Genomic DNA, 25,285 nt, shown 5'->3' with positions numbered 1-25,285 from the left:
TGACCTTGTGTTCGTCCATCGTCACCCCGTCAGAACTGATGATGTACCCCAGATAAGCCACTTGGGTCCTATGGAATTCACATTTTTGGAGCTTGGCGTACAGTTGATTGTCAATCAAGCGTTGAAGAACTGTTCTGACGTGGGTAACATGAGACTCAAAGTTGTCAGAGTACACAAGGATGTCATCCATATAGACAATGAGAAATCGGTGCAACATGTCTCTAAATACCTCGTTTACGAAAGCCTGAAAGACAGAAGGACTATTTGCGAGCCCGAACGGCATAACGAGATACTCATAGTGCCCAGATGTAGTGGAGAAAGCAGTCTTCCATTCATCTCCTTCCCTGATACGGATCAGGTTATATGCGTTTCTGAGGTCCAACTTAGTAAAAAACTTAGCCTTACGGAGTTGCTCTAGGGAGGCTGGTACGAGAGGCAGCGGATAACGGTATTTGACAGTTACCTCGTTCAGACTGCGGTAATCGATGCAAGGCCGAAGGCTTCCATCCTTTTTCTTGACGAAGAAAAACCCCGCCGACGCTGGTGACGTAGAGGGTCGGATGAATCCCTTTGCCAACTCCTCCTCGATGTAGGATCTCATCGCCTCTGATTCGGGTTGTGAGAGGGGAAAGACGCGACCGCGTTGAGGGAAGCGACCCGGCATGAGGTCGATGGCACAATCGTATGGACGGTGAGGTGGTAATTGAGTTGCCCCTTTCACTAAAAGCAAGGGTTAAATCTTGATATTCCGCGGGGAGTTCAGATACATTGATGACCTCCTCTTCAGCAGGAAGTGGTTTAGAAGGAGACCGGTGCACTGGGGCTTTAAGACAGTGGTTATGGCAGTTAGTTGACCAGTGTGTTATTTGACGATCTGTCCATGATATAGTGGGGTTGTGAATCTCAAGCCAGGGTAGTCCGAGGATGAGGTGATGCTTGGGAGAGTGGATTACGAACAGGCGATGGATTCTGAATGAAGGGGCTTGCTTGCAGTGTTAAAGGTTGGGTAACGGAAGAAATGGTTCCAGATCCGACTGGCCGTCCATCTACCGCCGCCACTGCGACATGGGGTACACAAGGAACAAGAGGGATTCTGTTAGAGTCCGCGAAGGCTTTATCAATAAAATTACCAGCCGCTCCTGAATCAATAAGAGCTGTTGCAGAAATCCATGTCGACTTTACTTTTAACAGAACCTGGATTTCAAAGGAGTCAGGATGAGTGTGCGGTCTTACGAAGCAGGTTGTTGGCGCTGGCGCTGAGGACGTGTTGGGCAGTAAGCTTGAAAATGACCGGCTAGACCACAGTAGAGACATAAGCGCCTCCCGAACTCTTTCTCTCTCTCCTCGGATCAAGGTGAGTTGAGCTGATCTGCATGGCCCGGTGCTGGTGAATGGCCAGGGTGTGAGAAAGAGGGAATCGGGTACTTGCCACGGCGTGCTCTGAGAACATTGTCCAATTTTATGGTGATTTCCATGAATTCCTCCAGAGATTTGCCCTCATCACGACACGCCAGTTCTGCTTGGAGCTCTGTGTTCAGACCCCTCCGATACATGAGCTTGAGTGGCGACTCCCCCCAGCCTGATTGAGCGGCAAGCGTGCGGAAGCTGAGTGTGTAATCCGCAGCTGTGTCGGTACCTTGTGATAAGGCGAGCAGCTGCTGTCCCCTGGATTCTTTCCCTCCGGCTGCATGCAAAACCTCCCTGAATTCGCGCAGGAAATCATTAAATGAGGGGAAAGACATACGGCGCGCCTCCCAAGTAGCTGTGGCCCAATCGAGCGCTTTCCCGGTGAGCAAGGAACAGATCAGGGAAACCTTGCTGTCATCTGTGGGGTATAAACCCGGTTGCTGGTGAATGAACAAGGAGCATTGTAATAAAAATCCCTTACATTTGGAGGCTGACCTGGCCGAATTTGTCAGGTAGACTGAGACGCGGATTAAGGTTAGGCTGAGGCGGCGTCATGACTGGTTGCGCGGGCTGGGCAGATGGGGCGGTGTGCTGGGTTGGATTGGTAGTCGTGAGGGTCAGCGCCTGAATCGACCTCACTAGCTCCTCCGTCAGCGTGGTGAGCTTGTGCAACTGTTGCTGATGTGTAGCGAGAGTGGCAGCTTGAGACGAGACTTCAGACATCAGAAGATACATTTCCGCTGGATCCGTTTGTGGCGAAGTCTTCTGTAATGATACATCGGAGACGTGAGGATCCATTTGCGACTTAGCTTTAATCGTGGTCGGGCAGGCTGGGTCAAACAGGAGCAAACGATAATACACGAGGGAAATCCAAGAGACGTAAACGAAAACAGGCAGAAGGTCAAAAGGCAGGCAGATATCAATCACAAGAGGTAGACAAGGTACAGATCGGCAACAGGAAAACAAACACGGGAATAAACGCTCAGAATTGCAGTTAACACAAACAAGACTTCGCGTTTAGTGAACGTGAGAGAGTCCATTATAAAGGCTGGCTGATGCGAACACCTGGTGGCTGTAATCAGCCCAAGGTACGGGTTGTGGGAAATGTAGTCCTTAGAGATTAGTATTCGGTGAGAGCTCTCTCGGTGGTGGTCGGAGAGAGCCACAGAGGTGCTATTCGTGACAATACCATCGAAGCATCCTAGGTGTATGGGATTTTTTTCTTTTCAGACAAAAAATTTAACTGGCATTTTTAATCTCTATCATTTTAGTGGCGGGTGGTTCAACCCTCCAAGAGCCAATTGAGGGAAGTCTTATTACTAATAAGTTATGTGTTCTGACCTGTTAAAAGCTACCAGATGATGAATACAATGAAAAGACTTGGAGGACTAGGACAATTTAATTTGAGTGTTGACTCACGGGATAAAAAAGCGTCAACTAAAAGTATATACACTTTAAATAATCACACAAACAAAAAGAATAGTCACAAAACGCTTTGGGCCTTATATTTTAGTAAGTATAATAGTCTCCGAACGAATTATGAACTGTTCCTGACGCCAGATCGCGGAAACACACACTCACACCATGTGCGATAAGTTCTTCCTTATTACGTGACTCACGCCACCACGCAACATTAAGCTCAACAGTCATTGGCTTGCGTTAGCATACCTACATTGAACACACTTTCCTATTGGACAACACGAACACAACTACGTTGGTTATTTGCTATTTTTTTCCCAAATAAAAAAATAAAATACATACATTAATACTTTTGAATAGTATTAAACACAGAATATATGTTTCTTGGGGTCCCTACACATAACTTTTTAAATAAACTATTAAAAGTCATTAAGGTCTTATTTCATCTCATAAGTGGGAAACAGTATTACAAAATTCTCTGTTTTTGTTTTTTTGACTAGATAAAATAACACTGATACAATCATACTGAAATATCTGCTACCTATAACAATGAAACACCTATTTATTAACATGTTTGAACATATTAAGTTTCAAGCGTGTGTGATTATCAAACCTCAGTATGTTTAAACGACAGTGTGAACTCTTCAGTCCATCAGAAAGCAGCTTCACTCCTGAATCCTGCAGATGATTGGTCCTCAGGTTCAGCTCTGTCAGATGGTTTGATGATTGTAGAGCAGAGGACAGAGTTTCACAGCATGTTTCATCAAAACCACAGCCGTCAAATCTGCCAAAAAAGAATGTTTTAGCCTGATTATCTACTGATGTTCAGTTTTTTCTGCAATAACTTATTTTTCTCTTCATAATCGGGAAAAATGTAACTTCGCATTTACATTTCATTGTTTAGTGACGTAGAAAAAATAATTTCATTAAACAGCAGTCAGTGAAATACTCACAGAGCTTTTCTGCAGCATCTCACAGCTGGAATGAGTCTCTTGTAACCTGATTGTTCTGATGTGAACCTCTTTGGGTTGAACTCATCTAACACCTTCTCTGACATCAGTAGTATGTAGGTCAACACTGTGCACATTGAAGATGAGAGATCTCTTCCTGGATGTTCATTTGAACTGAGGTAACTCTGTATTTCCTCATATAATGAATTATCCTTGAGTTCAAGTAAGCAGTAGAATAAGTTGACTAGAGCTTCATCTGAGATAAAGTACGTGTTTTGTTTTTGTTTAATACATTTAGTTACTTCTTTGATGCTCTCTGTGGTGTCTTCAGGGTGTGTGATCAGGCCTTTGAGCAGATTTTGACTGGATTCCAGTGAAATTCCCATCAGAAACCGCAGGAACAAATCCAGATGCCTCTCTTACTCTTCATGGCTTTATCAATAGCTTTCTGCAGTAACTCCTCCAATGTGACATTTTCTTTTGGCTCATCAAAGAAAAACTGAAGCTCCTGCATGTTCTTGTTCAGGTAACAGATGAACACATGCATTGCAGCAAGAAACTCTTGAACACTCAGATGCACAAAGCTGAAGACCTTTGCTCCATGAAGTCTGTATTCCCTTTTGAAGATCTCAGCGATCATTCCTGTGAACTCAGTGTCTTTACTCGCGTCAATACCACATTCTTTTAAATCTTCCTTATAGAACACAATGTTTTCCTTCTTCAGCTGTTCAAATGCTAACTTGGCTAACTTTAAAATAATCTCTTTATTTAATTGTAAGCGCTCTGAACATTCTCTTTCTTGTTGATCATCATATTTCTGGCTCTTCATGTCCATCTGTATAAGCAGGAAGTGAATGTACATTTCAGTGAGTGTTGTGTTCTCTTCATTGTTCTCAGTGAGAATATCCTGAAGTACTGTGGCTGTGATCCAGCAGAACACAGGAATGTGACACATGATGTAGAGACTACGAGACGTCTTAATGTGTGAAATGATTCTGGTGGACAGACTCTGATCTGTGAATCTCTTTCTGAAGTACTCCTCCTTCTGTTGGTCAGTGAATCCTCGCACCTCTGTGAACAAACCCACATACCGAGGAGGAATCTGATTGGCTGCTGCTGGTCGTGAAGTCACCCAGACAATAGCTGATGGAAGCAGAGTCCCTTTGACCAGACTTGTAAAGAGCACATCCACAGATGCTTTTTCTCAACAGTGTTCAGTGATCTACTATTAAAATTTAGAGGCAGGCGACTCTCATCAAGTCCATCAAATATAAATGCTAGCCTACATCCCTTATATAGCTTTGATTTCTCCAGGTCCTTCACTTCAGGATAAAATTCCAGCAGAAGCTCATGGAGACTGAAATCTTCATTTGTCATTAAGTTAATCTCTCTGAATGGAAGCAGGTACACACACTGTATATCTTGATTGGCTTTTCCTTCTGCCCAGTCCAGGATGAACTTGTGCACAGAGACAGTTTTTCCAATGCCAGCGATGCCCCTTAGGAGAACAATTTTTTTCTCCCTGTTTTTCCTCAGTTCGGTAAATATATCACTGCATTTGATTGGCTTGTCCTGTGTTTTTTTGCTCTTGAAAGCATCATCAATCTTCAGAATCTCATGTTCCTGATTGACATCTTTCATATCTCCCTCTGTGATGAACAGATCTGTGTAAACAGCCTTGAGTTGTGCTTCCTTGTCTTTGTTGCCCTCAAAAATATATTCTGTTTTCTCCTTCATGTTTGTTTTGTGAGTTTCCAAAAGTTTTGCAGCTCTGTAATAAAAAAACAAGATTGAAGATAAAAAAATATACATAATTGAGAAATATTTTCATACCTGCATGATCATATAATAAACACTCTTAACATTAAGTAATTTGATGACAAATTCATAGATTGAATTTGGTACAAATGAGACAGTATCAACTAGTGATGTATCATAAACATGCATAAATATAGTATACAACACAAAAGACAATATACACAATCAGTAACAATATAAGGAATGATCTGGGAATATGCATAATAGGAAATTCATAACAGGACAAATTGTCTAGGACTAGAAAGGAATAATTGCAGTATGCAGTATGTGTCTTTTTAAGAGAATTGTGTAGGAAGGAGATTCTCTCTATATATTTATAGGTCATAAATATATTTGATCTGGCAGAGGTGGCCCGGTTATATCTGATTAGTTTAAATGTTACATCTGGATTATAGCCAACCCCAGAAACTCATTTAAATAAGGTTGTTTATTATGTTTTAATAAACTGGATATTTTGAAGAATAAAAACGCTTCAGCCAAAATCAACATTGTATTTGGTCAGTTATGATTAATTAAATACATCTGACTATGATTATGAAGAATACGTTAATCAGTGGAACTAAAGTAACAAGCGTTACTTTCATCTCTACAGGATCTCTGATGATTCAAGTTACTTTTATATACTGAAAAACTAACAAGGCAAACTAAATAACACATCGACTGATCATTACTGTGACATTACTGTGAAATAAGAAACACAACTTGTAATTTAAAAAAAAATTACCACTGTAGTAATTTACTTACGCTGGAAAACCTTTCTGGTGTAACTGCAGGAAAGAAGGGCGAAATCACGTGATATTTGGCAGCTCTGTAAAGGGCTGTGTGCTCAATGTGCTGTTATATAGTTTGGAATGCAAATATAGTCAGGGCTCTGAGAAAATGTTTTTCCTTTTATCCCGTGTTAATTTCGCTCTGGTTAAGTCAATAACACATTTATATTGAGATGAATTCAATTGCGTAGTTTGTCAGTGTATGTCAGCCCCAGAGGGATATGTACTCCTAGGTATGATCATTCTACTTAAAATATAATAATTCTATCATATTTTCTGTATTAGGGCTTCTAATCACTGCACATTTTTACTAATAATATAAGATTTTTACAAACAGTGTGAAATTGATCTAATAAACTTGGCTATTGTCACCAAGCCAGCAGAGGAGCCCTGACCTCTGGGTGATCTGCATCCACTCCCTCTGCATTAACTTCCCTGTTCCTGGACTATAAAGACTGCAGCAAGCCACTCACCTGCAGGTTGCATTGTTTCGCCTGTCTCAATTCAATTCAATTCAATTCAAGTTTATTTGTATAGCGCTTTTTACAATGGCTATTGTTCCAAAGCAGCTTCACAAAAGCAAATTATTACAAGACAAAAGCAAATCGTTCCACAGACATAAGCAAGTCACCACACAACAGGATGCGTTACAAAACAGCTGGATGAATTACAATGTAGAAAGTCCAAGATAGATTTAGTCCAGACAGAAGGTTGAGTTTTCCTCGACGTCATCGCAGGGAAGGTCATCTCCTCACTGGGTCCACTGGAGGCTCGGTAACTAGATGCCTCGGGATGTACATCCCGAGGTGGAGACAAAAGAATAATTAGAGTAGCGGCCATTCATACTATTGGGAATCACGATGTACTGTAGCATAGGTTTCTGTTAATCTTTACAGTATGCTTTGCTAAAAGATATGTCTTTAGCCTAGACTTAAACTGAGAGAGTGTGTCTGATCCCTGAACATTAGCAGGAAGGTTATTCCAAAGTTTAGGTGCCAAATGTGAAAGCGCTCGACCACCTTTAGTAGACTTTGCTATACGAGGAACTACCAGGAGCCCTGAGTTTTGAGATCTTAGAGAGCGTGTGGGGTTGTAGCGAGACAGAAGGCTAGTCAGATAAATGGGGCTAAACCATTTAGAGCCTTTGTAGGTCAGTAACAGTACTTTGTAATCAATCCGAAATGAACAGGCAGCCAGTGCAGGGAGGATAAAACTGGGGTTATGTGATCATATTTCCTTGTCCTGGTAAGAACTTCGGCGGCTGCGTTCTATACTAACTGAAGCTTGTTTATTGAAGATGCTGGACAACCAGCGAGCAGGGCATTACAGTAATCCAGTCTAGATGTCATGAATGCATGAGCGTCTCATAGTCAGATCGTTAAGTGGATTATAGTTTCTGGTTTTGACCCTGTCTGTTTACTGATTCTCTGATCGTTTGCCGCCTGACCTGACCTTCTGCCTGTTTCTGGATTTCGTTATTGCCTGCGCCTCCTATATATCTGTTAGCCCTGTTTGGCGCCTGCCTGTTATGACCATGCCTTCCTTTAATAAAAGCCTGCACATGGATCCATACGCCTCAGACCGCTCATTCGTGACAGAATGCAACCTCACACCAGGGTCCAGCGGCTTTTTCACCTGATCCATGGCCAGGTAGGACCCTTGCTATACGTTTATTGGCCCTCAAGCAAGGTAACCGATCAATTGAGGATTATACTCAAGAGTTTTTGGACATGGCTTACCTCTCTGACATTCAGGACTGTTTATTGATTGAGTTGTATCATGAGGGAGTAAATCAGCCACTCAAGACCAAACTTATTCGCGAGGGTCCACGTGAGTCGCTTGCTCAGTTTATTGAGTTTGGGTGAGTGACTGTGGGGTCAGCTTTCACATTGGGTGTTGAGGAGGAGAGGACAACACAACAACTCCAGTAATGGCCGCCTTCCCCGAGCCGCTGCCCAAGATGGCTGCCGCCTGCCCAGAGCCGCTTCCCAAGATGGCTGCCGCCTTGCCCAGCGCTGCTTCCCAAGATGGCTGCCGCCTGCCCAGCCGCTTCCCAAGATGGCTGCCGCCTGCCCAGCCCCGCTTCCCAAGATGGCTGCCGCCTGCCCAGCGCCGCTTCCCAAGATGGCTGCCGCCTGCCCAGCGCCGCTTCCCAAGATGGCTGCCGCCTGCCCAGCGCCGCTTCCCAAGATGGCTGCCGCCTGCCCAGCGCCACCTCCCAAGATGGCTGCCGCCTGCCGTACAAAGCCTCCAGTGCCAGCGCGCCTCGTAAAGCCTCCAGTGCCCGCGCCTCGTGCAAAGCCTCCAGTGCCCGCGCTGCGTGCAAAGCCTCCAGTGCCCGGCGCCTCGTGCAAAGCCTCAAGTTATCCCACCCTCCCACCCTTGCTACACGTCATCAATGGATCCCAGCAGCCCCTGCACTCATCCTCCACCCTCCACCTGGAGCTCGCCACGCCGGGTCTGCCAGTCTCCCGCGCCGCCGTGGGTGAAGGATCCTCGCTTCACCGTCCCGCCTCGAGTCCCAGACTCCACCTCGGCTTGTAGACCCGCCGGCTTCCCTTAGGCTCCTAGCTCCCTCCTCTCTACCGTGCTCCGTCATTCCATCAGCTTCACCAGGCTCCATCGTCTCTCCAGCTACGCCTTGGTGGTCGTCGACCATCCGTCGCCTCAGGATTCCACTCCTCCAGCCGCCTCGTCCCTCCATTCCTCCGGCTCTGTCAGGCTCCTCTCCCTTCCCGGCTCCACCTCAGTCCTCTGTCGCTCTGGCTCCGCTCGTCCTTCTCGTCCCCGTCTCGCATCAGTCGCCGAAGCCTGCGGTATCGCCTAGGACCTCCAGCGCCGCTGTGTCACCCCTGGCTCTCGGCTCTCTGCCTCCGCCTCAGTCTCCCCGACCACCTGCTCCGCCGCCGTCGGTTGATGGGGTTGATGACCGTTACTCTCCATGGCTCCTCCTCCGTCGGCTCCACCACTGACCATCATGGCTGGGTTCTGGATCGCCTCCGCTCCGGACTCCTCCGTCTTCACCTGGCTCCTCCCACCGTCTCTTCCTCCCTGGTCTCAGCTTGCTGACTCCTCCCGGAACCCCCTCTCAAGCTCACAGTTATGTTTTATTTTGTGGAGCGCCAGGAGTCGCTCTAGGAGGGGGCTATGTCACCAAGCCAGCAGAGGGGAGCCCTGACCTCTGGGTGATCTGCATCCACTCCCTCTGCATTAACTTCCTGTTCCTGGACTATAAAGACTGCAGCAAGCCACTCACCTGCAGGTTGCATTGTTTCGCCTGTCTCATAGTCAGATCGTTCGTGGATTATAGTTTCTGGTTTTGACCCTGTCTGTTTACTGATTCTCTGATCGTTTGCGCGCCTGACCTGACCTTCTGCCTGTTTCTGGATTTCGTTATTGCCTCGCCTCCTATATATCTGTTAGCCCTGTTTGACGCCTGACTGTTATGACCATGCCTTCCTTTAATAAAGCCTGCACATGGATCCAGCACGCCTCAGACCGCTCATTCGTGACAGCTATGACATGACTTGGCTGTGATGCATTTAAAAAGAATAAAATGTCTATTAATAAAACGCGCTAGTGGTAAAGAAAAGATCATGAGAAAGCGTAGTTTAGCTGTTGTACTTTTTATGTTTGCTAAAAGGAGAGGAAGCTGTGATAGAGGAAGTTTGAGGTATTTGACTCTTGTTTTGGTCACAAAACCATATGAGGAACCACGGTAACAGAAATCGGCAAGATTGTTTCACAATGTCCATCTTTCATCAGGGACAGGCAAAAACTAGGATCTCACTATCATGAAAAGCTTGAACAGTGTTGATGTAGACCAGGCATATACAGTGTTCAGATTTTTGGCTGTAACACACTGTTGTAGATGTTGTTGATTTACCTTGTATTTCTCTGTGTTCCTCTGCCATCTCTGAGGATTTCTGTTTATCTGGTAGAGAAAGAAATTAGTTGTGATATTATTCCACAGAATTAAAATGCTGCTAAATCAAGTGAGTCTTTGTAACATTACCAGTCTTTACTCTGATGTTAGTAGTACTAGTAGTGTGTCTAGTCATAGTAAAGTAAATGTACCGTTTCCTTCAGCATTTGAGCCATAAATGGTTACTGGTCCTGTGAAGGTGTTAGCAGTCAATAGAGGAGCATTTACACTCGCACCTGTTTCAGAATTTATATCAACACTGACTGTAGTCGGGCATTTCTCATCTGGACTGGAACTTGAGTGTAACGAAAGAGAGAGATTATTAGATTTCAGAATTAAACACAAAATATACATTTAACAGAATTACAGACTTCTAGATGGTGCGAATTTGAATAAAGTACTACAGAAGATCATTTAAAAACATAAATATATGATTCGTGGATCTGCCTAAATATGGAGAAGTTTGTAAAAATAATAATCAATAAATCTACTTCTAACATCACAACTACCAATACAATGAGTCTACAGCAGATACAGATGGCGAAAGCGTGACTAATCCAATCCCAGAGCCAGTCCGTATCCAGACCTGATTGTGGATCAGGAGCTAGAGTCCACTTCTACAGCCCTGACCCTCAGTGGAGACCAGACCACCTAGATGAGCCCCAGAGACAGATCCTTGGGTGAAGAGGTCATGGCCATGGGCACAAAACCACGTTATCCAGACAATTCTGTCTGAGCGGTGGAGAACTGGCCCTACAACTAAACCTGGATTCTCCCAAAGATTTTTCCTCTATTTCTGTCACTGGTAGAGCTTTGGTTCCTTGCTGCTGTTGTTTATGTGGGGTGTAAATATACCCACATAATTAGCCTTGTATTTCTTGTATTAACTTCTAAAAGGAGCACATTTTCTTTTCAAAAAAGAAAGACAAAAAGTAGAAAACCCATGGTTCAGTTTAACAGTTTCACTTCTTTTTATGTTCAGCTCATGTTTGTTAGATTGTTAGATAGATTCATGACACAGGCTTATTTATGCACTAAAGTTTCTTTACCTTGTTTTTCTCTCTGTTTTCTCTTGCCTCTAAGCATTTATGTTCACCTGTGAATAACAAAGTAATAAAGAATATTAAAATATGTTAAAATCAAAATGCTAAAAAAATTATATCAGAAATCAGCAACAGCACCTTCCATTGTATCCAGATTCTGCTCCGACGTCATCTTCTGTCATTGACTTCTGCAGGACAAGAAGAAAAGGTTTGAATGTTACTGAAGAAATTATGCATCCTTAAGAGATTTTTCAAAAGGATAATAGTAAGACCTTTTATTTTCAGCTTGAAATCAGATGAATATTATGACCTTTTGAAGTTTAGTTACCATGGAAACTGCTATTTTACCACAACCAAAATCAACCTAGTGGTAATAAATAAATGTACATTTATATTTGACCACACATGCAACAAATGGCCAGGACCTACATGTTGGTATTATTCAGTTGAGAGAATGATTAATGGCTGAATCTGAATATTGTCACTGTCGGCGTAATCCTGCATCCCCAAAACAATTATTTTTCAGGAATTAAAAATACTGTATATTTTTCGAGTTATTAAACATTGCTTTGTTAAAGTGGATATTATACCTTATATTGCTATCGCACACCAACATTAACACATTTCCCCAAAATCATGTTTTATCAAACATACAATATTTAGGACTTGGGAGCAGGGAGATACAAGATTACGCTATCTTTGATTAGAACAGTATGGACACAAACGTAGTCACATGGAGCCAAGGATTTACGAGCCAATAAAAGCTGTTACGTCCTAAAGCTAAATTTTGGTTACATCCTAAACTCTATTTTCAAAATGTTTAAGAACTATACGTGTAACGAATGAAGGGTCTGAGGCGTGCGGATCCATTCACAGGCTTTTATTGGCTGAAGGCATGGACAAAGCAGGCAGACGTTGAAACACAGCACACAGGAGTATAAGAGGCAAGGCAACAAAAAAAGTCCAAAAACAGGCAGAGGTCGGGTCAGGCAGTAAACAGTCAAAGTATCAGAGAAAGCTAGGATCAAAACCAAAGAATCTAAGATAAGGGGAAACACAGGGCTAGGGCTAACTAGAAACAAACAACTATCAATCAATGTGACCTGCAGGTGAGGGGCCTGCTTCAGAATTTATAGTCTTGAAACAGGAAGTAGCAGCAGAGGAGTGATCACAGATCATCTAGAAATAAGGGCTGCCTCTACTGACTTCAGTGACACAGCCCTCCTAGAGCGACTCCTGGCACTCTACAAAACAAAAAGCAAAACAAAAACTGGGAGCTTGGGAGGAGGTTCCGGTGGAGGACGGGAACCCAGGAGGGAGTAAGCAGAAGGAGTCAGGAGGTGCAGACGGAGGAGGAGCCAGGGAGAAGACCGATGTAAGGAGGTGAATCAAAACCTGTATATGCATTAAGACTGATCTGAGAAGGGATATCCAAAGGAACAAAAGGACTTCAAAAGAGAGTAAACAACACCACCCCCATTGTGTTTATGACACCCTCTTAACCTCTGCTCTTCTTGCTTCCCCTCCTTCTGCCCAAAAGACTTGGTTTAAAGTTCATTAAGAATAAGGCATTATATGTCATGTGTCTTATGAACCTATTGTTCTTTACTTTCATGTTTGGTCTCATTTGAAAGGTCTCAGTGCGATTGGTAAATTGGTCTCAATTACACAGTAATCACTTATATTATGGAAAAGATTAAGAACTTGGTAGAACTGTGTTCTGCTGAGAAGGAGAGTGTGCCCTCCTTTTGGGTCTCTGAACATGTTCCAGCCAGGTGTGACACTGGAGCACGGGAACCTAAACACCAAAAGGTTTATACCAAAACACAACAAAAGGCGCACAGATCGGCCGTGTAGTGTGGTGTACACTACACTATGTACTTTTAAAGACCAGGTATAATGACCTTTTAAGTTTATTTTATTTTGTTTTGTGTTATTGTAAGGAGGAGGCGGAAGCCGATTGCGAATCCATTTGCGGATGTTTATTGAAACACACACACAGATGAGGATTGTCAGAAACAAGCAAGGGTTGGCAACAGTAGTATCAGTCCAGAAGGCAAACATACACAAAGGGAGATCCGTGGGCAAAGTCGAATGAAGGCAGAGGTCAATAACAAAGTTCAGTAGTAATCGGGTACCGTAACAGACAAGGAAGATCCGTGAAGCCGTGAGTCGATAAAGCAAGCAAAAGGTCATACACAATAGAAGTCAGTAGATCAATGGTAAGCGCTTGGTAAGGCAGACAGGCTGGCATAGCCTTAGCGTAGAGCACCTGGTGCTCTACGGTTCTATAGCCCTAACCCGAAGTAGTAGTAGTAGTAGAGGGAGCGGCTCGAGTCAGTACTCGGAGAGGGCCTCTGCTGGTTGGATGTTACAGAAATTTTTGTACTGCTGATCAGTTGTGCAAATGTTTATCAATCATACCAATTTGGAAACTGTTCTTGCCTGGCAAAATAAATGTTAATCTTGGTTAACTTATAATATTGTCTGAAACAACTTTTCTAGTGGGTTAGTGACTTCTGAGGATTTCCTCATTGTTGGTGTCCTAGGGTGAGTCAGATCAACGATCGATGGATGGAGCCGTCTTGAGATCTTGAATTCTGGCCACCAAACTGGCTTAGCATGCTATTATGTAGGGAATGCATAAAAAAAAATACTCTTTTTGAGTCTATCGAGGAGATGGCTGCATTAAGGTAAGCGATCTACGGATTAGCCTCTGACTAAGACCTGGACTAGCCCAGATGTGTTGTGAGTCTGTTCTGGCCAAACAAGGTCTCTAAGCGACCCAGACTCCTAATGAGCGATAAAGTGAAACTAGGAAATATTATAGTTAATTAATGATCCAAATTTAATCACAACTAGAGGATCAGCAGTTACATTTAAGTAAATATAACTAAAATCACGAAAGATTGGAGTCAGATAAAATTATGTATAAGGTAGGTACTATAATTGGAAACAATCAATCAATCAATCAATCAATCATTTTTATTTATATAGCGCTTTTAACAACACAGAGTTGCATCAAAGCACTGTACAGTATAATGACAGGGATGTATAATGACAGGGATGTATAATGACGAAAGTGACCAATTTCTTATTAAATGCAGAGAGCGGTCTCTGTAGTCAATTCAACGATAGTCACTAGAAGTTAAGTGTCCCCAACCAAGCAAGCCAGAGGCGACAAGCTGGCAAAGAAAACAAAACCCCATGCATACAGAATGGAGAAAAAAAACCTTGGGAGAAACCAGACTCAGTTGGGGTCAGTTCTCCTCTGACGGGCCCAGCACTTAACTTCCAGTTCAATTTTAAACGCTGCTGTGTCAGGTAGTGTAAATGACTTAGTGTGTGCGTGTGCGTGTGTGTGTGCATCAGGATCTGGTGATCTGTCGTGGGCGCATCTAGGTGTTCTGGTCTCTGATGAACATAATCTCTGGGTGCTGATCCACCATCTAGTCTGGATACAAACTGTGAAAACAGATTGAGAAAGAAACAGGACTAATATTAGCGTAGATGCCATTCTTTTCACGATGTCACAAGTACATCGTATTGTAGGAAATAGTGTTCCCGGTTCCAGCAAATCTAAGTAATGCAGCCTAAAAATCCTTAACAGATTTGAATAATAAAAGGTGTGTTGGTGTGTTATGTGTAGGCTAAGTTAAAAGATGTGTCTTTAATCTAGATTTAAACTGGCAGAGTGTGTCTGCTTCCAGGAACACAGTTAGGAGATTGTTCCAGAAAGTTTAGTGCTAGATAGGAAAAGGATCTGCAGCCCGCAGTTGATTTTGATATTCTAGGTATTATCAAATGGCCAGAGTTTTGAGAAGCAGCGGACGTGCAGGACTATAATGTGATAAGCGCTCGCTCAAGTATTGAGGAGCTAAACCATTCAGGGCTTTATAGGTAATTAATAAGATTTTAAAATCTATTCGATGTTTGATAGGGAGCCAGTGCAGTGTTGACAGAACCGGGCTAATATGATCATACTTCCTAGTTCTAGTAAGGACTCTGGCTGCTGCGTTTTTGGACTAGCTGAAGTTTGTTTATTAAGCGTGCAGAACAACCACCCAATAAAGCATTGCAATAATCTAACCTTGAGGTCATAAAGCATGAATTAATATCTCTGCATTAGAGGTTGAAAGCAAAGGTCGTAATTTAGATATATTTTTAAGATGGAAAAACGCAGTTTTACAGATGCTAGAAACATGATTTTCAAAGGAAAGATTATGGTCAAACAGCACACCTAGGTTCTAACTGATGATGAAGAATTAACAGAGCAGCCATCAAGTGATAGGCTGTGTTCTAGATTATTATATGTGGGGTTTTTAGGTCCAATTATTAGCACTCTGTTTTTTCAGAATTTAACATTAGAAGTTACTCATCATCCAGCTTTTATATCGACTATGCATTCTGTTAGATTCATTTGTGTGTATCACCAGGCTGCGCTGAAATATAGAGCTGAGTATCATCAGCATAGCAGTGAAAGCTAACACCATGACTCCTGATAATATCTCCCAGAGGTAACATGTAAAGGTTGAAAAGTAACGGTCCTAGCACTGAGCCTTGAGGAACTCCATATTTCACTTTTGATCGATATGATACCTCCTCATTTAATGCCACAAACTGATAGCGGTCAGATAGATATGATGTAAGCCATGCTAAAGCGCTTCCTCTAATGCCAACATAGTTTTCTAGTCTATCCAAGAGAATGTTGTGATCGAAAGTATCGAATGCTGCGCTAAGATCTAATAGCACTAATAGCGAGATAGAACCACGATCAGATGATAGAAGCAGGTCATTAGTAACTCATTAGGAAACACAAAGATTAATAAATATTAGTGATTTTATCGAGGCGCAAAGAAAAGACCGAACACGCATTGACCTTCGACCAGGGCCTCTGGATTCAATCTGCAGGAAAAGGGGACCCTTACACGTCCAACGTGTGACCTCACAAATGCGCTTCTGGAAAAATGGTCAAAAATTTCCATAACCCTGTGGACAGCCTTCCCAGAAGAGTTGAACCTGTTATAGCTGCAAGGGTGGATCGACATCACATTGAACCCTACTGATTATGAATGTGATGTCACTTAAGTTCATAAACAAGTCAAGGCAGGTGAGCAAATAATGAAGTCAAGTCCAAGCCTTATTGGGATTTCTGCTTCATGTGAATTCTTGGTCTCGACGCACCATGGTGCTACATACTGGTTACACATAGGTAAACATATAACAGTGAATAAAAGCTATAAAGCTATAGACTGGTGGCAGCAGAGGGTGCCTCTCCACCATGAAGGATAGAGAGGCGAGATGTAATGAGGAGTCATGAACGTTCAGATCCATTACGCAAGCTCTTTAATGAGAATAGTCAAACAGGCAAGGTCTGTAACAATAGCTGAGATAACATAGGGCAGGCAGAGTCGAAAACAGAGTCAGGCAATAGGTCAATGGGTAGGCAGCAAACAATCGCGAAAGCGAAACACGGAACAAGGTCAAACACAGGAAGACAAGCGGTTAGAATTACCAGCCGAGCAAGGATAAGACTTTGCAATGAGTACAATCTGGTAGCAGCTTATATAGTAGTCTAATGGGGTACAGCTGGACAAGTAATCAGGGCTGGGAAATGGCATGATGGGAAATGGAGTTCTGAGGACTAATATTCTGGGAGGTTTCCCTCCGGTGGCCGTCGGGAGAGAGCCACAGAGGCGCGGTTCATGACATGAGATCGCAGCCCTGTCAGGGGCAATGCAATGCGGACATAGCCTTCCCGTAACGCCTCTTCTGCATGCTGGAGACCCAAACACTGAAGGCAGCCATTGTTGGCAGTCAGGAAACAACCACCACCAAGTGGAAATGTCCAAAACAGCATTCTTAAAAGATGTTCAGAAATTTCTCTTTGTTTTGAAGAAAAGCACATTTGCTAATTAACAAAAAAATGATGATGTGTTTGTTGTTAGGGTGATAAAAGAAAAAAAAACAACTCAGACAGCGCTTGTCAATGTCAGAAGGATTTAGATGACCAATCAAATCAAAGAAGGGCGAGGCTTTACTGTTTCAGTGCCACACACATTTAACTCTGTAGTTAAGAAAAGTTAGAAAAATTCAGTGGAATAACACAAGGAAAAAGTTGTCATGTGCTCAGTGTGCCCTACTTTCAGTTCTAGTTAATTGTCTTCAGCCGTGTCTCGTTAATTTAGTCAATTATGTTGTGTATTTAAGTCCTGTGTTTTGAGTTCACGCTTTTCTGATCGTCAAGGTCTATACGTGGTTTTTGTTCTGCCTGCCTGTCTTGCTGCTTGTGTATTATTATTTTGCCCGGATTAAATCTGTTTAAGTTTATTTTACTTCTCGAGTGCTCCTTCCTGCGTCAAACCACCAAGCGTACAAAAAGGAGGTGCAAAAGGCATGTAAATCCATTAGTAATGAGAAAGTAGTCATGCCCTTTGTCAGTGGAAATTAATATTATAAACACCTATCACCTATCAACATGTCATTATCAACATGTCAAACAAGACACATGTCACGATGGATAAAAAGCAAAGAGCTTTCTCACCTTTCAACACCTTTGTAACCTTATTGTTGCAAAACATACTGATGACATTGATTGCAGAATGATTTCTATACTTCTGAATGACCAATGAACACGGCCATAATCCAGATGTAGCTTTTAAACCAATCAGACACGCATTACAATTTTTCATTACATTAAGTGACAATCATAGACCCCTCACCCAATATACAAATTAGGTGCCAGTATGTCTTTGAATGACCCCAGGTCCTGTTAACAAGGTAACCAGGACATTCTCTTTAAAACAGACACATACTGCATACTGCAATTACTCCTTTCATTAAGACCTAGACAATTTGTCCATGAATTTCCTATTATGCATATTCCAGGATCATTGTGTATATTGTTACTGTTTGTGTATTTGTCTTTGTGTTGTATGTAACGTTTATGCAAGTCACTAGTTAATACCACTTCATTCATACCATGTTTGGTATCTATAAATTCGTTATCAGATGACTTAGTTGAGAGTGTGAGTGTATGATCATGCAGGTTGCATGTATGGTTTTTTTCAGTCTCCACGAGATTCTGCTGGAATTTTATCTTGAACTGAAGGACCTGGGAGGAAAAAAAGCTATATAGGGAATGTAAGCTGGCATTTATATTTGATGGACGTGATGAGAGTCGCCTGTCTCTAAATTTTAAAAAGTAGATCACTGAACACTACTGAGGAAAGTGCATCTGTGGATGTGCTTTTTACAAGTCTGGTCAAAGGAACCATTAGCTCTTGTCTGGATGACATCACAACCAGCAGCAGCCAATCAGATCCATCCTCAGTATGTGGTGAACATCAACACAACACTCACTGAAGTGTACATTCACTTCCTGCTGATACTGATACCAGAAATACAATGAACAAGAAGAAAGAGAATGTTCAGAGCACTTACAATTAAATAAAAAGATGATTTTAAAGTTAGCCTGTTAGCATTTGATTCAACTAAAAAGAAAACATTGTGTTCTATAAGGAAGATCTGAAAGCGTGTGGTACTGATGCAAGTAAAGACACTGAGTTCACAGGAATGATCGCTGAGATCTTCAAAAGGGAACACAGACTTTATGGAGCAAAGTGTAACCCAGATTACTAATGCATAAACAAGTGCATACTAGTACATTAACTCAGCAATAATATTAATTAAATAATAGTTGTTTTAAAAAAAAAACAAAAACAAGAACTGAAACATAAAACATGACTGTGGAAAATATATAAAATATCAAAGTTATAATTGTGACCAATAGCGCATTCTTTCACTTCGGCAATGAGGTCGTGGGTGAATGACGTCATAGGGGTCATGATCGCGCAATTTTTAGAGAGCAGAAGATTCGCCATCGTTCCTTTTCCTCGTGAGCCTCTCATGTGAGCAGATGTGAGATGCAGTTTCGGAAGATTCAAGGCACCGAAATGAGAGAGATTAAGGTCAGAGAAGCTGAAGGCAATTGAGAGTGACGTCTGAAACAGGGTTCATCTGCAAATGTCCTGGTTCATTTGATGTACATGTATATTAGTTCCTTGGCCAGGTTTTCTTTCCCTTTGTTCTGCTCTTGTCCCATGTGAGTTCCTTTCCTGGATGAATCGGCTGAAGTGAGAACTTTTCTTGAACTGTCTCAACTCTTCATATAACTGCGGTGTGGAGTTGGACTGGCGAGCCTCCTTTAAGCGAATCTTTGAAACCTTTGCGTGAATTTCACCGGTTGGACAGACACAGGAACTAAACTTGCACACCTTCAACTGGTAGGAGTGAAATTGCACAGTTCACTTTGTCCTGATCTGGAGTGGAGACTAAAGACTGAGATTACCATCAATTAATTGACAATTGAGACGGAATTTCTGAATCCTCAGGTTTTTTTTAGCAGTTCATTGAGGAAATTAATGCTTTCGTGAAACTTGGGTACGTCATTCAGAGAAATTATACTTTGTTTATTTGTTCATTTTCCTAATTATAAGTCTGTGTTGTTTATTTGGTTTAAAGGGATCACTAAAATAAAATCTCATTCAAATAACTTTTGTTCACTTCTGCTACATTTCTCTCTCTCTCTCCTCGGATGAACCAAACCTTTGCACTAACTGGTCTATCAGTAGAGTAGGTCCAAACCTTACATTACGTATCACGGGTTACAAAAAGGTCTTCTGCTTTGTGCATCTGAGCGTTCATCTGAGTTTCATCTGAGTTTCTTTCTGAATGTTCATCTGTTACCTGAACAAGAACATGCAGGAGCTTCAGTTTTTCTTTGATGAGCCAAAAAAATGTCACATTGCAGGGCTTCAGAAGGCCATTGATAACGGCAAAGAGAGTCAGAGAGGGCATCTGGACCTGTTCATGTGGTTTCTGATGGGCATTTCACTGAAATACAATCAAATCCTGCTGAAAGGCCTGATCACACACCCTGAAGACACTACAGAGTGCATCAAAAAAGTAACTAAATGTATTAAACAAAAACAAAACATGTACAATATCTCAGATGAAGCTCCAGTCAACCTATTCTACTGATTACTTGAACTCAAGGATCATTCATTATATGAGGAAACCCAGAGTTACCTCAGTTCAAATGAACATCCAGGAAGAGATCTCTCATCTTCAATGTGCACAGTGTTGACCTACATACTGCTAATATCAGAAAAGGTGCTGGATGAGTTCAACCCAAAGATGTTTACATCAGAACAATCAGACTACAAGAGACTCATTCCAGCTGTGATATGCTGCAGAAAAGCTCTGTGAGTAATTTCACTGACTGCTGTTCATTTAAAGTTTTTCTTTTACATCACTAAATAATTATTTCTAAATGTAGGAAATATGATTTGAAATAAATATGAGAAATAACTGATTATAAAAAGTACAATAAAATATTGCAAAAAACGGACTATCCTAAAATAATTAGACTAAAATATTCTCTTTGGACAGATACAACGGCTGTGGTTTTGATGAAACATGCTGTGAAACTCTGCTCTAAAATCATCAAACTATCTGACAGAGTTGGACCTGAGTAACAATTCAGGATTCAGGAGTAAAGCTGCTTACTAAAGGACTGAAGAATTCACACTGTCAACTGAACATACTGAGGTATGACTTTCACTGAATTACTATGTTTAAATATGTGGTGTTAAATAAGATGTTTCATAACTATAGCTAGCATGTCTACATTGTAGTATAATTGTATCAGTGGCTTTTTTACAAGAACAAAAAGGCAGGCAATGCCTACTTAAAAAAAAATAAAGAGAAATTCAACCTAGAATTCTAGAAACTGGAATTTTGTAGCCCAGTTTTGCAATTTTTACATTTTGTGAAAAATAATTTTACTTTCTTTTTAAAATTTTGGTTTCACACTTTTTTCTTTGTTTTTTCTTCATTGACTGCAATACATTTGAAGATAAACTATTGCAATGCTGTCTTGGCAGGTCTTTCAGTCAGTGCTATCAAACCTTTACAATTAATTCAGAATCTGTAGCAATATTTAAAAATATTAAATATTATTTACTACATGTCACATCTCCGGACTCTTTTAGTATTGTTTTTGTCTCGTGCCATATGCTCTCTGTGCCCTACCTTCCCTTCACATGTTTATTGTATAATTGTCTTCAGCTGTGTCTCATTAGTTTAGTCAATTATGTTGTATATTTAAGTCCTGTGTGTTTGTCTTCAGTTTGTCCGATTGTCGAGGTTACCTAAACGTGGTTTATGTTCTGCCTGCCTGCCTGTCTGTCTGCCTGTAATTATTATTATTTTGCCCGTTAAGAGAATTAAATCCGTTTAAGTTTGTTTTACTTTGCTTCTGAGTGCTCCTTTCTGCTGCGAAACCACAAACTTGACAGTACAATCGGACCGTAAAAGTAAATAGCAGCGTATTTACCCCTTTTTTTTTTTGTCATGGATTCCCCTTATGGCGACCCCAACTTCTCATCCTCTTGCTGGAGCAGGAGGATCGCTCTCACGAGCGCTATACTAAGGCTTCCTCGCCCTCGCGAATGACTCACGCTACCGGGCAACTTCCTGTGCTCGATCCATTTCCGGATTAAACACCACCACATGAGCGAAGCTGTCCGGAGATGGCCCTCGAGAGAGCGTCGCCACATGAGTGCCCCACACCAGAACCAGAACCAGAACCCAGCCCATTATCTCACCGCGTCGCTGAGCCCAAGCATGTGCCCACCGATGGCGCAGTCGCGGAGCCTGGCACGACCACGGAAACCATCGCAAAGGAGAGCGATAGAGCTGTGGGCGCCACGGACCCGAGCCGACTTCGACAGACCAGGTGCGTGAGCCGGCAGCAGAGTTTGCCACGGTGGAGACAGACGTCTGCACTGAGAGCACAGAGTGGAGCTCCACCCACTGCACATCGGCTGAGGATGAGCTGATCATCCACCTGTGGCTGCTGGATCTACAACAGGAGCTGGACGATGTGGATTTGGACTTAAACTGGGCACCTCCTGTATCCAGAGTACCTGTTCCCGCCCAGCCGTCCTGTTAGCCCACTGGTCCCGCCCAGCCGTCCTGTTAGCCCGCTGGTTCTGCCCAGACGTCCTGAATGCCTGCCTCAAGACACTATTCCCAGAAGCTCCGTCCAGTGCCCGTGCCACGTGTGCTCCCTCCAGTGTCCGCGTAGCCAGCGCCGCCTCAAGTTTTAACCACCCTCCACCATTGCCACACGCCGTTGATGGATCCCAGCAGCCCCTGCGCTCATCCTCAGCTCACCATCTGGAGCTTGCCACAGGTCTACCGCTCTCCATCACCGGTGTGGGTGGAGTATCCTCGCCTCACCTTCCCGCCTCCGAGTCCCAAACTCCACATCGGTCCATAGACCCGCGGCTCCTCATAGGCTCCTAGCTCCTCCTCTCTCCCACCGTGGTCCGTCAGTCCACCAGCTCCACAAGGCTCCATCGTCCCTCCCGTTTCTGCTTTGGTCAGTCGTCGACCACCCGTCGCCTCGGGATTCCTCTCCTCCGGCCCGCCTCGTCCCTCCATCCCTCCGGCTCTGTCAGCCTCCTCCTTCCTTCCGGCTCCACCTCAGCCCTCTGTCGCTCTGGCTCCACCGCATCCTTCCCGCCCCTGTCTCCACATCGGTCGCTGAAGCCTGTGGCGTCGCTAGGGTCCTCCAGTGCCTCCCGCGTCACCCTGTCTCTTCGGATCTCCACCTCCTTCTCAGTCTCCTCCACCACCTGCTCCGCCGTCTGTTGGCCCCATGGAGTCGATGGCCGCTCCATGGCTCCTCCTCCGCCTGCACCTCCCTGGACTCCTGTCTGCCTACCCCCTCTGGGGGCCGTCTTCCACCAGAACCTCCTCTTAAGATCTGGTATCCCCAATTCCTAGTTTTGTTTTGTTTTTTTGATGTTACTTTAGGTGCGAGGACGCACCTTCCAGTAGGGGAGTTATGTCACATCTCCGGACTCTTTTAGTATTGTTTTTGTCTCATGTCACAAGCTCTCTGTGCCCTACCTTCCTTTTGTGTTTATTGTATAATTTTCTTCAGCTGTGTCTCATTAGTTTAGTCAATTACTTTGTATATTTAAGTCCTGTGTGTTTGTCCGATTGTCGAGGTTACCTACACGTGGTTTATGTTCTGCCTGCCTGCCTGTCTGTCTGTCTGCCTGTAATTATTATTATTTTGCCCGTTAAGAGAATTAAATCCGTTTAAGTTTTACTTTTACTTCTCGAGTGCTCCTTCCTGCTTGTGAAATCACGAAAGTGACACTACACTTAAGTGTTCTTTTTTGTCTACCATTTATTTGCACTCATAATTTGCACTAATCGTGAGTAATAAAGTCATGTGAGTCTCTACCATCAAACCTTACTCTGTTTATTTAATCATTTCTGTTTTTCTTTTGACTAACAACAGAGACAATCAAAAAACACATTTATGAAAATGGTATTACACAAACTTTATTATTAAATGTGACCTATTATGCAAAAATCTGGTGTTTGACCTCAACTGTGTGGCTGCAGAGTGTGAAAACAACCAACTTGTGATGGTAAAAATCCACCCACTAATTTATTTATAAAATCAGTTATTCAGTAGCAGCTCTCCAAACAAGCTTTTCAGATTATCCCTATATTGATGTCACAGTAGGGAAAAGGTCCTACCCAGGTGTGATTTGCTCTGCCCCTATTAGCATAAACACATGCTTTGTGAATAAGGGTCAATATAAATCAGGGTTTTTCCACAAAAGTTTCTTCTCAAAGATAGATTACTACAAATGAGTTCAAACATCCATTCAACATTGTTGTTCATTGTTCATTGTTCATTGTTCATTGTTCAACATGTGCTGTCTGGCATCGGAGAAGGGTGTAGCTTTATCTTCTGGCTCACTTCTAAGTGCAACCTCTCTATATAGACTACAGGTGCATGTCAAAACTTTTGGGAAAGTCTCATACAGCTGGAGACCTCCTTCTCAAGAAGCTCACTATAAAAAAACACAGCCATCTTATCAGTCTGCTCTTCTGTGAAGATCTTTCTAGATGTCCTCCTCTCTCATGCGGGGAACTCAGCACTCAACGGTAATATTCCTATTCTTCAAAGTTCTTACTAATACATATTTTATCTCTGACTATACTTTAACTAAATGCTACATATATCATACCTAATGTTTTTTCTCAATAAACTACTTTTAAACATGATGCTGTGGTGGTCTTTCTCTCTACTATTCAATAAAGTGAATACAATACCATGTGTACTGTGTATCTTATAAATACTTATCAAATAAAAGAATACAATATTAAATATTAAATCAGTAACACATCACAATGTGTTCACAATAGAAGGTATCACTCAAATAAACAAGGCAAACTTACAAAATTGGGAAAACGTCCTGTTTCCCTCAACAATATATATATATATATATATATATATATATATATATATATATATATATATATATATATATATATATATATACACACACATACATACATGTTTAAAAAAATGTTTACAGCCCATTAGAGTGAATCCTGTTTGTTCATATTTGATCATGTTTCATGAGTGTTTCATGATTAAGACAGTATTTAATCTTTACTTACATGAATAAGGAAGTGTCTTTCTGCTCCACAGCTGAAGACTTGCTTTTGATCAAAACGTTCAGTTTCTAGACAACTTCTCAAAATGTCTTTGTTTTCTCTGTATGTTCATCTATGTCCCCGCATAAACATTAAAATGATGATTAGGTTAATGATGGCTTTTTCGATCAGAAAAACGATCAGGTGTAAACGTCATGTAAAGTACAAGGTGCATAACATCAAAGTATCGCGAGATCGACTTGACGGTTCTGTGTTCTCTTTACTTTCGCTCTCGCGGTACTTTGATTTGTACTTTGAACGGGTCATTCAACGAACACACACCTAGGCACTTTATTTTTCAACGCGGAAGTAAATACGAGGACGTCCTTATTTCTAATGTGTTAAACTTCCGTTTCA

At 42.4% G+C, this 25,285-nt stretch overlaps 1 protein-coding gene and 1 long non-coding RNA gene across 3 annotated transcripts in view; both read right to left on the bottom strand.

The window, feature by feature from the left end:
* Window positions 1–25,285, bottom strand: part of LOC122335881 (NACHT, LRR and PYD domains-containing protein 3-like) — a 140,875-nt gene that overhangs the window by 62,181 nt on the left and 53,409 nt on the right. The window lies entirely within an intron of this gene.
* On the bottom strand, window positions 1,937–24,938 carry LOC122335876. 2 transcript variants are annotated; one of them, XR_006249016.1, is made up of 8 exons: window positions 24,893–24,938; window positions 11,471–11,520; window positions 11,339–11,385; window positions 10,442–10,584; window positions 10,251–10,298; window positions 3,780–5,547; window positions 3,440–3,610; window positions 1,937–2,237 (listed from the first exon to the last, which is right to left on the bottom strand). It is a non-coding gene; the product is annotated as an uncharacterized LOC122335876 (long non-coding RNA). The 2 variants fall into 2 exon arrangements; XR_006249015.1 differs by lacking the exons at window positions 1,937–2,237; window positions 3,440–3,610; window positions 3,780–5,547 and having other exon boundaries at window positions 9,813–10,298.

This window comes from Puntigrus tetrazona, unplaced genomic scaffold (genome assembly GCF_018831695.1).
Source record: "Puntigrus tetrazona isolate hp1 unplaced genomic scaffold, ASM1883169v1 S000000905, whole genome shotgun sequence".
NCBI classification, from domain to species: domain Eukaryota; kingdom Metazoa; phylum Chordata; class Actinopteri; order Cypriniformes; family Cyprinidae; genus Puntigrus; species Puntigrus tetrazona.
This window is presented reverse-complemented; position numbering and strand designations above follow the sequence as displayed.